Below are 13,025 nucleotides of genomic sequence, written 5' to 3' on the forward strand. Positions count from 1 at the left end.
TACCGTAGACCGAAATACGTGTTCCAAGAGAGTCCACATGTTTTGCTTTTTTTGTTGTATTTTACATTGAAAGTCTAATACAGCTCCATGACTGTTGAAACACCATTACTGATGTCGTCCACTTCTATATCCATGGCTTCGAACTTGACATGAACCTCTAGTGCCTCACGCCCTTGTGCTTGATGGAAGGGTAGATACCCTATATAGATTGGAAGGGAAATGAACGTCATGTTATGTGAAGTGCACAGGAATTTATTTAGACAATCAATGTGTAAAACAGCAATATCGCTATATCGCGCCAGGGGAACTGCAAGCAAACAGTGAAGTGTGACATATAGATATAAGAAAAATTCTCATCTTTCACGGCTACATAAGCAGTACCAAAGGGGTGTATTCACACAGGTCCTCAAAAATTCTTGTTGTTCTTTCAGAAGTGGCAGAAGCCAAAGAACATAAACTGCGAAGCAGTCTATGGAAGAAAGGTGAAAAGTTAAGACGAGGCTCTCACACTATGCACGCTCAAATCACACCACAAATGATCTGCATGAATGACTTCCTTTGTGCAACTAACATATGCTATGCAATCAATCACACAGTAAATTTGCTTTGTTCAACTCTACCGAAGTCTTACATTATTTATGTCACGCAGTAAGCTCTGTCATGTCCCCATCCACCTCTAAGGTTTCTCTTGTGGACTTCCGAGATCTAGCTAGGCATTTTTAACCAATTGAATACATTTTTCACCAATGGAATTGATGATTTCTCGGAGCTTGTCATCTGCTTTGATACCAATGAGAGCAGTAGACTCCTGATGCACCTGTCAATACAGGAAATGATGTACATAAGATATCACTATGAGGTTAAGATAGTGTGCACTGTTCAAGGTGCGCTGAGCAGTGGTATGCATACCATGTCCGGTACCGCAGGTGCAGGATACTGTTGCAAAACTTCAGCCGTTCTCGGGTGTGTCTTCACAATCCACTGGTGCCTGTGTCGAAACGTTTTGCCCAACATGCCACTTAATTGGGGAATGTCTTGCACTCTTCGTGCAGTTTCTCGCTGCAGCTGTTGCTTAAACTGGTCAATTTCATTTGCTCTGTATGCTGCCTTCTGAACCAGTGACATCTGTAAGGGGACCAAACTGAAGTTACAAAAAATTGTTACAGGCAAAATAAGCTCAGGCTCGTTGCATGTGTGCTATCTCACGCACTGAGTTTAAGTCATAAGTTCAAAGCAATGCTACAGTCCATGGAAAAACATACTATAGGCATCACCAAGGCATTAATCAAGTTTGAACTTCATAACTATACCACGGTAAGGCAAAAGGCAGCACCACAATATTTGGACATCTCTGTCTATGACACAAACATTATGCATATTTTATAGATTACAGCCATGAATAAAGGCACACTTGCCGTGCGATGTGGGTGTTTTGGAGCATTTTCAGCGTTCATGGAATGCCTTTTTCGGCCAAATTTGTCGTGGCCTCGGCTTCTGCATTGAGATCAGCCATTTGACTCCTCAAGTAAGCAAACAAAAACGAAGTCCCACTTTCCAAGATTCCTGCACGCAAAATGGTAATCAGCCAATCTCAGACAATGTTAACAAGTCTTGCATATTTTAGTAGTGTAAGTCCTCCAGAACATGTAGCGTTAAAAAATGGACAAGAGCAAACGAGTAGTTTTTAGCGCTACGTGTTCTGGAGTATGTACCACTAAAGGGCCCAGTTAGATGTTCAATACCTTTGGAAGATGCCTCTCCCGTAGCGCTTGTGAGGTTGCTCATCGAGCTAGATTATAATTCCATCTGCCTCTTCCGACCTGTAGAGGCACGGAATTTCCGCATAAAAGCCAAATTCGTAAAGCGCACGGGGGGTGCAGTCCATTACCCAGTTATCGCTGGTGCAGTCGTCGTCTCCACTTCGTCGAAACTTCACGGCATCGCCCCTCGAACATGTATGTTCCGAGTCAGGGTACACAAACGTGCCGAACGTAGCAACGTACACCTACAAATTTTCGAATTCAATCTGCTTAGAAGTGAAGAAGAAATACGTTCAAATCGTGCTTACCTTTAACCGACATTTCTGCGAAGCGCCCTTAAAATCTGTGCACTTGAGTGCACGTCACCAGATCACTTGGTCATCACCAAAAGTGGCAAAGTCCTTCTGTCGCGGTATTCCACAAGATATCATGGCACCGGCCACGGGATGCTCGTTCACAGTAAATCATTTTACACCGTTATTTGCTCAAAAAACGTGTATTCTTATAAAACCACCCCTTTCTATTCCGCAAACGGTGCAAAAAGAGCATTACTAAACGTGTAATATCGACATACACCACGTTTTATCCTACGTCGATCGTTAAAGGTGTAAAGTGAGGTGTTGAATGAGGTGTTTACCATCGAATACACCTTTTTTACACCCCACTTGAATTGGGAATATGGTGTAAAAAAATTGTGTTTTATTTCGTGAGAGAAAAATTATGCTGGTTTCACCGCTCCGCTCAGCAAGTAATCACATTATAGACGATAGCCTGAGTTAAAAACACAGTATCTGACAGGGAGGGATATTAGAAATTTAGCTTATACCTTTGACTCGTTGCAAGCGTGGGTGTTAATTGCAAAAACACATTCCTGCCACCGTTAGAAACGTTTCCCGCCCCACCACATGTAACGAACGTTCCCCAACATATTTTATTTCAGTATATGATCCATCCGACACGCCAATATAGGCTACTGAGGGTGCCCGAGGTCTCTTCATGCCTCTGCACTCACGTTGGTCCCACAGTGTTACCAAGCTAACGAGGCGCGCCTGTGATGCATTGCACTCCGGTTTAGGTTATACGATGGAACCACGGCTGGAAGTCTGCCGTGTACGCGGTGCTGCTTCCCATAGAAACAAGAACGTCGAACTGTATGTCTCGGCCAGTGGTCTCGGTATGCTGCCGCGGAAGCTTCTATTACACTATTTGCGAAGGAATAATTGCAAATAAATAATTCCATCATAAAAGGTGTTTTCAACAGAATACTCCCCTTTTAAAGGCGTTTTTGTTTTTAAACACCCGTTATAACAGTGTTTTATTAGGAATACACTTAACTAAAGGGTGTATTAGAAAACACCCATCATTTGAGTGTAACGGCAACACCAAAAATGTGTGCGCCATGGGACAAGCCATTTACACCAAAAAAGTGTAAAAAGTTTACTGTGTTGTCACTCATTAGTGCGGCAACAGTAAACTACGCGCTTAAACTAACGAAAAAAGCTCCCGATAAATACTTTCGAAAGACAAACGCCCGCCACCAAGCAAACGCATGGAAAGAATGACAAAAATGCGGAAACGGAAGTTGCTTGTGGACGCCTGGCGGCAACTATTATTAACGCATATTCGGCGTAAAAGCTGCAAATTTTATATCATGTTAGAGCATCTGCGAAAAACTGACTGAGAAAATTCCGTTACAATATAAGTGCACAACATAAGGCTTGCTCCCGAATGGATCAGAAAGCTTATGGGATCATATGCTGTTACTACGTTCTCTGGTTGCAGTAGTAACCAAGACTGTTACTTCATATCTGCGGTAGCAGATTGTAATATGGTAGTAATTACAAAGCAGGAACTTGTAAATGGGAACGTAGTAATGACTAGTTTTTTCCGACGTTTTTTCTAAGAGTGCAGTGCTGCGGGAATAGTCAGGTAAGATGAAACGACCAGCGCGATTTTGAATTGATTCCATGCCATTTGAAAGGAAAGATTGATTAGGGTGCCAAATACAGCTTGCAAATTCCAACTTGGGCGGAATCCAAAGTGAGCTATGCCAATCGTTTAACTTCAGCGGAGGCAAGACGGAGATTGCCTCGGAAATTTTGGAAGGAATTTCATAGTAATCGTCAGCAAATAATTTAACACTAGTTTTGGTAATTTGATATTTTCAATTATGTCATTTATACAGGGTGTCTTTTTTAGGCGATACAGATTTATCATTAAAAAAACTATAAGGGCTATAGACATGCTGTTTCCACTTCTTCCATCCCTGGGCCGGCGGACGTTCTTGGCCATATGTTGCTCACTCAATCGTTCATTAACTTTTTAATTATAAAAGCTACGAAGTTGTCCCAATGAGAACATCTGTTCCTTTCGGTGACCTGATATCGTAGTCGTTTTCAGAACAAACATCTGTTCGGTAGATCGTCCGCAAAAAATTCGTGAAGGAACACATTTTTTTTCTTTATTTTGTTCATTGCGCATCTTCGGAGACGCGTCTTTCCTTCACCCTCAATGTGAGGTGGTGAAGAGCCTCATGCGTCGAAGGTGCCGCCACAGTTTCCCTTCCCCATCACGTCGAATCAGCCGCTACTACGCGGCGCCACCATCCTTATCTTGTCGGTTAGCGGCCAACAGGAACTCTGCTTTCTCTAAACAGGTTCCCTAGAAAATCCGTACTCCCAAAATAGCCCTTCAGACTTGGGCTACCCCAAGAGCCTATTATCCCTTCACAAAGGCAAGAGTCAAGGGCGTTGGTAGACGGAAGGAACGTTTTACGGCAGGTTTTCGAGATCCTTCAGAGATTACTTCACACTGAGGCAGGATAACAGCATATGCCTCATGTAATTTTATCAGTTTCTAAAAAAAAAGTAAATTTCATCACGATTTGCTATCGCTTGTTTTCTCTCTCTTTCCTTTGTTTTTCTTCTTGCTATAAAAAAGAATTTGTCCGACATACTCCTTGCAATATTAGAAAGCGCGACGGTAACTTTTGGAAAAAAAAAGGAAAAGAAAGAAGAGAGAGAGACAAATGCGGTAATACGGCGAAGCTAGAAAACAACTAACCTGTGCTCTTCATAGTTTTTCGATTTTTTTTTTATTACGTGTTAGCGGCCCGAAGCAACTGGGGCTATGAGCGGCGTTTCTTTTCTCACTGTTGTTTCAGATACATGTTGTTTTGCTTGCTACCTTGCTTGCTTCAGCATCGAAATAATAGTGATAATTTCCTCGTGTGGCTGCTTGATATAATTTTAAGGCGAACGACAGTTTTTACACGCGCTTTCCCTACACGCGCTTTCTATTTGTGACAAAAAAAAAAAACAGAACATATTGATTCGGCAAGTTTAGAAGTTTAGATATTGAAACCAAATTTCCTTGTTATATTCCGAACAGACGAATGTCGTTGTCCATATATTTTCCGTGACGCGCTTTTTCTATTTCTTTTATCGGTTTGACATTGTTAGCGAAGCACTCTGTATGGGTGGTGCACAACGCATAAAACAGCGGAATGCATATTTATGCCCTGGCTCTTTCGCGGTCTTGTTGGCTGTACATGATTGTCGACATTGATTTGGCTGTCCCACCACACTTTTGTCATTTCTTACGTTGAGGTGCAATAAGCCAGGACACTGTGTTAGCGTCCCTGTCCCACATTTTACCCTCGGTTTCTGTTTTTCTCTTTCATTTTCTCAAACATGACAACGGTTTGGAAAGCGTTGGAACTCAGCTGAACAATGTGCACGGAACTACCTTCCTGAGAGCTCTATCTGCATCAAGGTTACCAAGAGTTGGTCCAACACGATGAACCGTTTCATAGGAAAGTCCGAAAGCTACAAGAAGCCATACCGTGTGGTTGGAAATTTATGAGACATATTTACGTCAAAAACCTTATGTGGCTACTGGAACACTCTGTTTGTGTGTTGTGCTCGTTTCATAAAAAAGAACGGGCAAAACGATTGCCCTGTCACAGGCGCGTATGCTCACTCACACATACACACATATTTCTGTCACTGCTGGAAAGGGCATGAGCTACCCTGCTTATGCATTACGTTACTGCAATAACCTCTGTTATTGCAATAAAATGTGCGGAAGGTACAACAGCATGCGTATATGTGTTTAGACAAGACTGTGTGTTCCTATATGCGTACGAATTGATATACCTGTCCCTTCAACAATACGGGTAGTGTAATATATAATGATGTATGATATGAAATATAATCCATTCTTAGTAAGGCGTTTGCTGTCGAGGTCCAACCAAGGATGGGATTTGCAATCTCTGAATGAATACAGTATAGAATTGTGCAGTATGGATCATTAACGTTGCCACAAAAAAGAAAAGAAAAAAAAGTAATTGGGAGGGGTTCGATGGGAACTTTACATGGGGTAGATGGAAGGAACGTTTTACGGAAGGTTTTCGAGAACGTGCAATGCGAAAGACCAGAATACTTCACACTGAGACAGTCTCACAGCATATGCCTCATCTAATTTTATCAATTCCCCTTCCCCCTAAAAAAAAGGTAATTTTTTTTATCACGATTTGCCATCTCTTGTTCTCTCTCTTTCCTTTGTTCTTCTTCTTGAAATAAAAAAGGACTTATCCGACAAACTCCCCTTGCCTACATAACGAATTTATAGCGTAATTCGGGGACAGGTTTTTCTTTTATGTGTTTGCGTGTGTGGCTGGACGCGTTTCCTTGTCGACAGACAGTGCTGTGCGTAGCGGCGCTACTAGCAGCGCAGCTGTTTTCGCTACTTTTTCAGTAGCGGAGGAGCGGTCGCGCTAAATTTCTAACCAATAGCGGAAAAATAATTCCCGCTACAAATTTTGGCAACGTGTCCGATGCTGCTACCGCTACTTTCCCGCTACTTTAGTGGGCAAGACAAAAGAAGTAACTCGTATTCCACCCCATTTCACTTCGACAAGGCAGTATCCGTGTCTGAAGTCACACAATCCGGCATGACCAAAGTGATATTTTCTAATTTCTGTACGCTCTTATTCTGCCTAAAATAAAGTTTTCAGAGGTGGTATCGACATTTTTCCTGCTTATTGTTCCTGCATAAAACAATATTTTATTGCCTAAGCGTTGTGTGGGCTCTACACTCATCATGATTACATGTTCGTCATACAAAAAATATCTTACGAGGCAGCTTTGCAGTAGCGCCGGTACATATTTCCTTCCGGTGGGTGGCAACCATAAGGCCGAAACTCACAAGACCGAATTATCAAATGACCGAAACTCAAAAGGCCGAAAAATCAAAACATCGAACAATCACAAGGCCGAAATATCACAAAACCGAATTATCGAAACGCCGACAAATGACGAACCCAGGATACGAGAACTGGTATTCAAACTGCGATAAAAAAAATAGCTCTACAGTTAAATAGAATAAACTTGTTGGGTAATAATACAGCAAATAAATCGTTTCACCGAACACCGCATTAATAATGTACTTTCTATAACTTAGGGGAAAACAAAAAGGAAAAGTAGAGATATGAACCACTGTGTTATTGCGTGTTTATTGTACACGGTGGCAATCAGGTTCGGGTTATCAAATGTAGAGAAACACCATCTCCTCTACAATTCATTCAGTGGGGGATACAAGTCATTCACTGGCATTCACCTACCACACACTTTCTTTTTGTAGTGAACATGTTATAGATTATTGCTAGATTAGGTTGGCAATACGAGGTTATAGTTTATTGCTTTTTTTTAATGAAAAGAGCAACTCCCTTTCAGTGGTCATTCACAGGGATGCTTACACTAGGTCTTCTGTTTCTTTGGCCGTTTTATTTCGGTGTACTGTTCGGTGTTCTGATTTTCGGCCTTCTCATTGCACGGCCTTATTATTTTTCGGCCTTTCGGCTTTCGGCCTTCTGACACTTCGGCTTTCTGATTTTTCGGCCTTTTGACTTCCGGCCTTATGATCAGACAAGCTGGTGCATAACCCGGTTCCTTCCGTTCGACTAGAAAGCAATGAAGCAAAAAATAGATAAAAAGAAAGGAACAAGACGAAGAAGCGCGTGTTTGGGAGACGGAAGAGAACTAGCTCGTAGCCTTTTTTTGTGTTCTCATTCATTGCCTAGCAGTGGCAATTCTCTTGTAGGAGCCTGCTTGTTGCCCCTAACAGCTTTATCTAACACGCAGGATGTCAGTGACACTACAGTAACCGAATATCAGACTTGTACGTATCTTGAGCACGTACTCAAAATACAGTATTTTAAATACTTTTTCCGGTATTTTGGTACTCTACTCAATACTTTTTTGCGACAAGTATTTTTAATGTATTTAAAATACTTTTTTCGGTATTTGCTACTCAGTACTCAAAATACTTTCCTTCCTCGTCAAGCCATATCCAGCACGCTTCCTGCCGTGCCGAGATTTTCAGCTCACTGGAATTTAACCCCCTTTTTCTTCGTTTTCTTTTTTTCGGGAATTCGCGAAATTGTCATTTATCCTCTTGTACAATAGGCTGGTCCCAAGCCTGGCCTTGCTTCTCAATAGCCAGCTTCGTCAGAAAACCGTTCCTATTCATATTGCCAGGTGAATCACCAGGGGATTAGGCACAAGATAATTCTGGCATTTATTTCCTTGGTCATCAAAGCAATAAACACGTGCCAGAGGTTGAATGACCCGAACCGACATACAGGAGGGATTACGAAGTTTTGGGTCAGAACATATCAACAAAGCTTACTTAGGTTCACCAAAGTTCACCAAACATTACTTGACACCAAGACGTTGCAAATGAAAGAGATGCATGGCTGATGAAGTTTATTCCTTTCATTTGTAAGGCCACGTTCAGGATACGCGTTTCACTTACTGCTAATACTAAAGTACTTTAAATAGTATCTTAAATACTTCTTAGAGTATTTAGTACTCTACTCAAATTACTTTCAGTTTTGAGTATTTTGTACTCTATTTTAAATACTTTTTCCGTAGAGTATTTAGTATCTTATTTTAAATACTTTTGCGCAGTATTTCGTACAAGTCTGCCGAATATGATTCAGCATGCGCAGTGAGGTGCGCAATTGCTATTATTCAAAAGTATTGCGATAATTAGGTTCATTACGATAATTATGTTGATGATACCGATTACAGTTTTATATTCCCTTGAGACCATGGCTGCTTGCGTACCGAAGATAGTGCTGCACGCAATTCTACAGTCGTTCATTGTACCGCTAGATTTGGTCCACAGGCACACTACACGCACGTATTGCTCTCTAGGCGCAAAAATAGGGTTCTACGATTTTTAGTTCGTCCACAACAACGATTAGGATCCAAGGCCAATACGTTAGGCCGAGGAAACGTTGCGAGAATGCGAGAAAGACAAACAACGAAGCAGACAAGAGACACGTTTCGAATAACGACCTTATGCGTTCCCCCACGATTTTCTTTTACAATTAGACAGGTGGTACAACAACCGAAGGAATGTGAACGAGCGTGCTTTCCCATTATTTGTCTCGGTCATCTGTCCTCCTCTGGCCTTGTGCCATGCTAACCCGATTGCAGCAGGACAGTGGTCGGCAATCTCGTGCAAGTTGGTCTATTCGCTGCTTGCACCACGCAGGTGGAGTCAGCGTCGTCTGTCCCCTACGCTGCGCAAAATGTTGGGTAGTAAAGGGTGCGTATCCTCACTTGTTTTGACTACATCATTTGACTGCGTTGCGGCTGTTCCTGCTCTACTTGGCCTTAGAAATACTGTAGCTAAGGTTGTTGGTTGTTGTTATGACACGGTTTCTGGCCCATGAACTGCCTGGACTTTTTTTTGGACAAAGTAGCGCTGTCAAAGGGTCAAGGATCTGTGAATGCACATCATTCGGCTGAAGATTTCCCGGGGTATTGTCGTAACGTGTGCTGGCTTGGACTCATGCCAAAATCCCTGACTTTTGCGAAATTCTATTTCCGCACGCATGTAATCTCAGAAGTTGTCGATTTGCCCAATTGTTATGTTGCGGTTGAACGGTTATAGTATTCTTATGGTTTTTGTTAGATATGTAGAGTTAAACACGCGGAGAGGTAGGTCACGGCTACGTTGGTCCCTGAGTTTGCATTAACTATTCACAAACGGTACAGGTGACAATGAATTTCAATTAAAATTGCCGCGGATACTGAGCTGGCGTTTCCTTGGCCTGGTGGCTTTCTGGTATCAACGAAATTATGTCTGTGAGAGCGCATTGCACAGCTTTAATGGTATATTCTGCAGAAACGTTCGAAATGAAAATGAAATTTCGAAAATGCAGAACTACACAGCAATTTTTAGACATTCTTTCATTGAACAGTAGACATGACGGCACCTTTAGCTTAATAATTACGTAAGGTCTCTTTAGGCTCATGATTAAAAGCGTTAAAACCCCAGTGCCAGGGAGCTAAATAGTCAGACACAGACACATGCACTGACGCCGTTTTGCCTTGTTGCCGTTTAGAAAGCCCTGTAATGGATATCCGCGTAATTTGCTGCACACTTAATAGTGAGTTTCAGTATAACCGTGGTATAACGTACGCTGTCGCCTTTGCGCACGTAAGGGAAAGCGTTGGTGGTTCGCACGCGCAAGACATAAGCAGCGCATTGCGCAGAACCAAGACGCTATCCCTTACGTATACGCAAAAGTAACAGCGTACGGTATGCTAAAACTCACTATTATCTATTACGGGCCTTTCCTATCAGGATGATCGTGTAGTACCGCAATTTCACCTCTCCCTCGAATTCCACAAGGAGTGTATCAAAAGAGAACACCAACCCATCCGCCAGCAACGTGGAAAAGTAAAACCCACCGCAAAAAAAAAAGAAGAAGAAAAAGAAACCGGTAAAAACCAGCAACCCTAAAAATGTCAAACCCACGGAAGAAATTGGGAGTACTCGACTCCTTTTTCATTTCGGCGAGATTTGCCTGACTAGAGTCCTGCTCGTCACGTCTTATACATGTTTCATTACAAAAATTACAAACGTGCAGTGTAACTTTGTCTAACCTACAGCCACTAAATAAAGGTGCGCTGTACTGAGCGATTGTAATAAGCTTCGCTTGAGTGGACACCATTTAGCGAGACAAGTCAAACCGAAGGAAAGCAGGAGATCCACCCGAAGTTACTACTCAAATGTTAATACGTGGCTGGTAGAGCGCGCTCCAGCTGCTGGAGAAACTCTACTGCAAGGAGCGGATTTCCTGCTTTTGCATAACGTATTCCAAGTGTTAGAAGACTTTTGTGGGGGAAGAATCTAGTTTGCTAATAAGTACGGTAACTTTTCATGAGACCGCAGGACGTTGGAGAAGGAAAAAAAAAAAAAAGACAAGACCATAGGGTGAGACTAAAGGAATGTACGGGTCAAATTGCAGGTATCTTAGTACGTGCATTGTGATATTGCTATGAACATGCCCATGCTGAGATAATCGTACTGCGGAAGCGGCCATTCGCTTGGCGAGGGTAAAACAACGGGATGAGGCATTGAGGCAACTGTAGCAAAGATCGAAAAAGAGGAGATGAAACACAGCCATTAGAAATTGATGAATGCATATATTGTTTATGATAGCATCAGGGTCGAGCTGAACCGCGCCACACCGTACGCCTGTCTCTTGGATAGCCGCAAGTGAAAATTAGCACCACTGTGGTAATCTGAAAAAGGCAAAATGCACAAAAGCTTGAGAACGTAGAAAACACTGTTCATTCTCACCCTTTTACTCCTGTGCTGTACCTCAGACTATATATAAAAAAAATCGTCGGGGGAGAGTCGTAATACAGGTGCTTCTCAGTCTTGCCCTCAGAGTCAAGGCAATGACTAGACTAAGACCACTGATGCATGAGACCATACAAGGGGGGCAAAGACCACAGCTTGGATTGCCTACGGGGAAGAACAAATAAATAAGCGCAAGCGCACTGCACCAGTACAAAGTTACAACCACTTGGTTACCGTTTCTCTCTCGCCAGCCGCCGACGCACCTTCCGGACCGATTTCCGACCGCAACTCTGCGGTTTCCGAGGATTCTTGCATGGCCGTTTCATTGGCCGCGAAGCGACAGCAGCAACGATACTATGAACGTGCAGCCTACCGCAATATCAACAGTTCAAATCAGAACACGACAGTCAGCACCAGTCAACACGGCGTGGATGAATGCGTTCGCCGCAGCACAGGAGTACGCAACCAACGTGACGTAACGAACAGAAGTGACGCAAGCGCCACCTTCCGCAGAATACTGGAGTTGATCACATGGTAGTTACATGCTCCGCCACGATGTGGCCACCGGAAATCTTGTATAGTTTCGGTTTGGTCTGAATATTTTGGAATGGCTTCGGAACGTAATAATCTGCGCTGTGCTCTTCCAATCATGCTGAAATTTTCAGAAATTGTTTTGTGCATAATTGCCCATCCACTGCCACTTTTAGGCTTGTGTGGTGACATTAGAACACCTCGAAACAGGAGGCCAAAGAAAGGCATTTTTTCATGTTTTCTGAAGGCGCTTTCGGATTATCGGCGTCATATACCAATAAGAGCGAGACGGTCCACCCTCCACGTATCATAGACCAACACAACGTAACAAATTGTGCGCCGCTATCTGCACTCCTTTTTGCGCCAGATTCGTACAAAGACCACCCATAATCTGATATATTTGCATGTTCCGAGCCTTATGGCGCCGCAACCGCATGCCTGGCCGAAAATCGGGTGGCACCAGTTTCACCACCAATAGACGAAAATGAGAGCTACAGGTCTGGTAAAAAGTTGCTTCTTTTTAAGAGGGGAGTGAGACCATAGCCTTAACTTGCGGAAACAAACCAAAAACACATGTATCGGGTGGCGCTATCGGAACTGCCCTTATCTTGTGTTGCATTTTCTGTTAATCTTTTTCCATGACGCAAGAGGCGACAGTGTGGTCTTTCACCCTCTCACAATGGGGCAAAGGAAAGACGGGTCTCCGAAGATGCGCAATGAACAAAAGAAAGAAAAAAATGGTGTTCCTTCACGAATTTTTTGCGAACGATCTACCGAACGGATTTTTGTTCGGAAAACGGCTACGATATCAGGTAACCGAAAGGAACAGATGTTCTCATTGGGACAACTTCGTAGCTTTTATAATTAAAAAGTTAAAGTAGCACATAAGTCATTTTTAACACCCAGTTTTCTTCCTATAAAACTGTTAAGTAGGCCAGTAAGATGCACCATGCGAAGTAATTTACACCACAGAGTCATAATTATCGGAGAAATTGAATTTAAAATACGCCGCAAAAAGCGACCGTGCGCAACGGTGGTGAAGAGCAGTACTAGCCTGTGATCTGCCTG

This window comes from Ornithodoros turicata, chromosome 3, assembly GCF_037126465.1.
Source record: "Ornithodoros turicata isolate Travis chromosome 3, ASM3712646v1, whole genome shotgun sequence".
Classification (NCBI taxonomy): Eukaryota; Metazoa; Arthropoda; class Arachnida; order Ixodida; family Argasidae; genus Ornithodoros; species Ornithodoros turicata.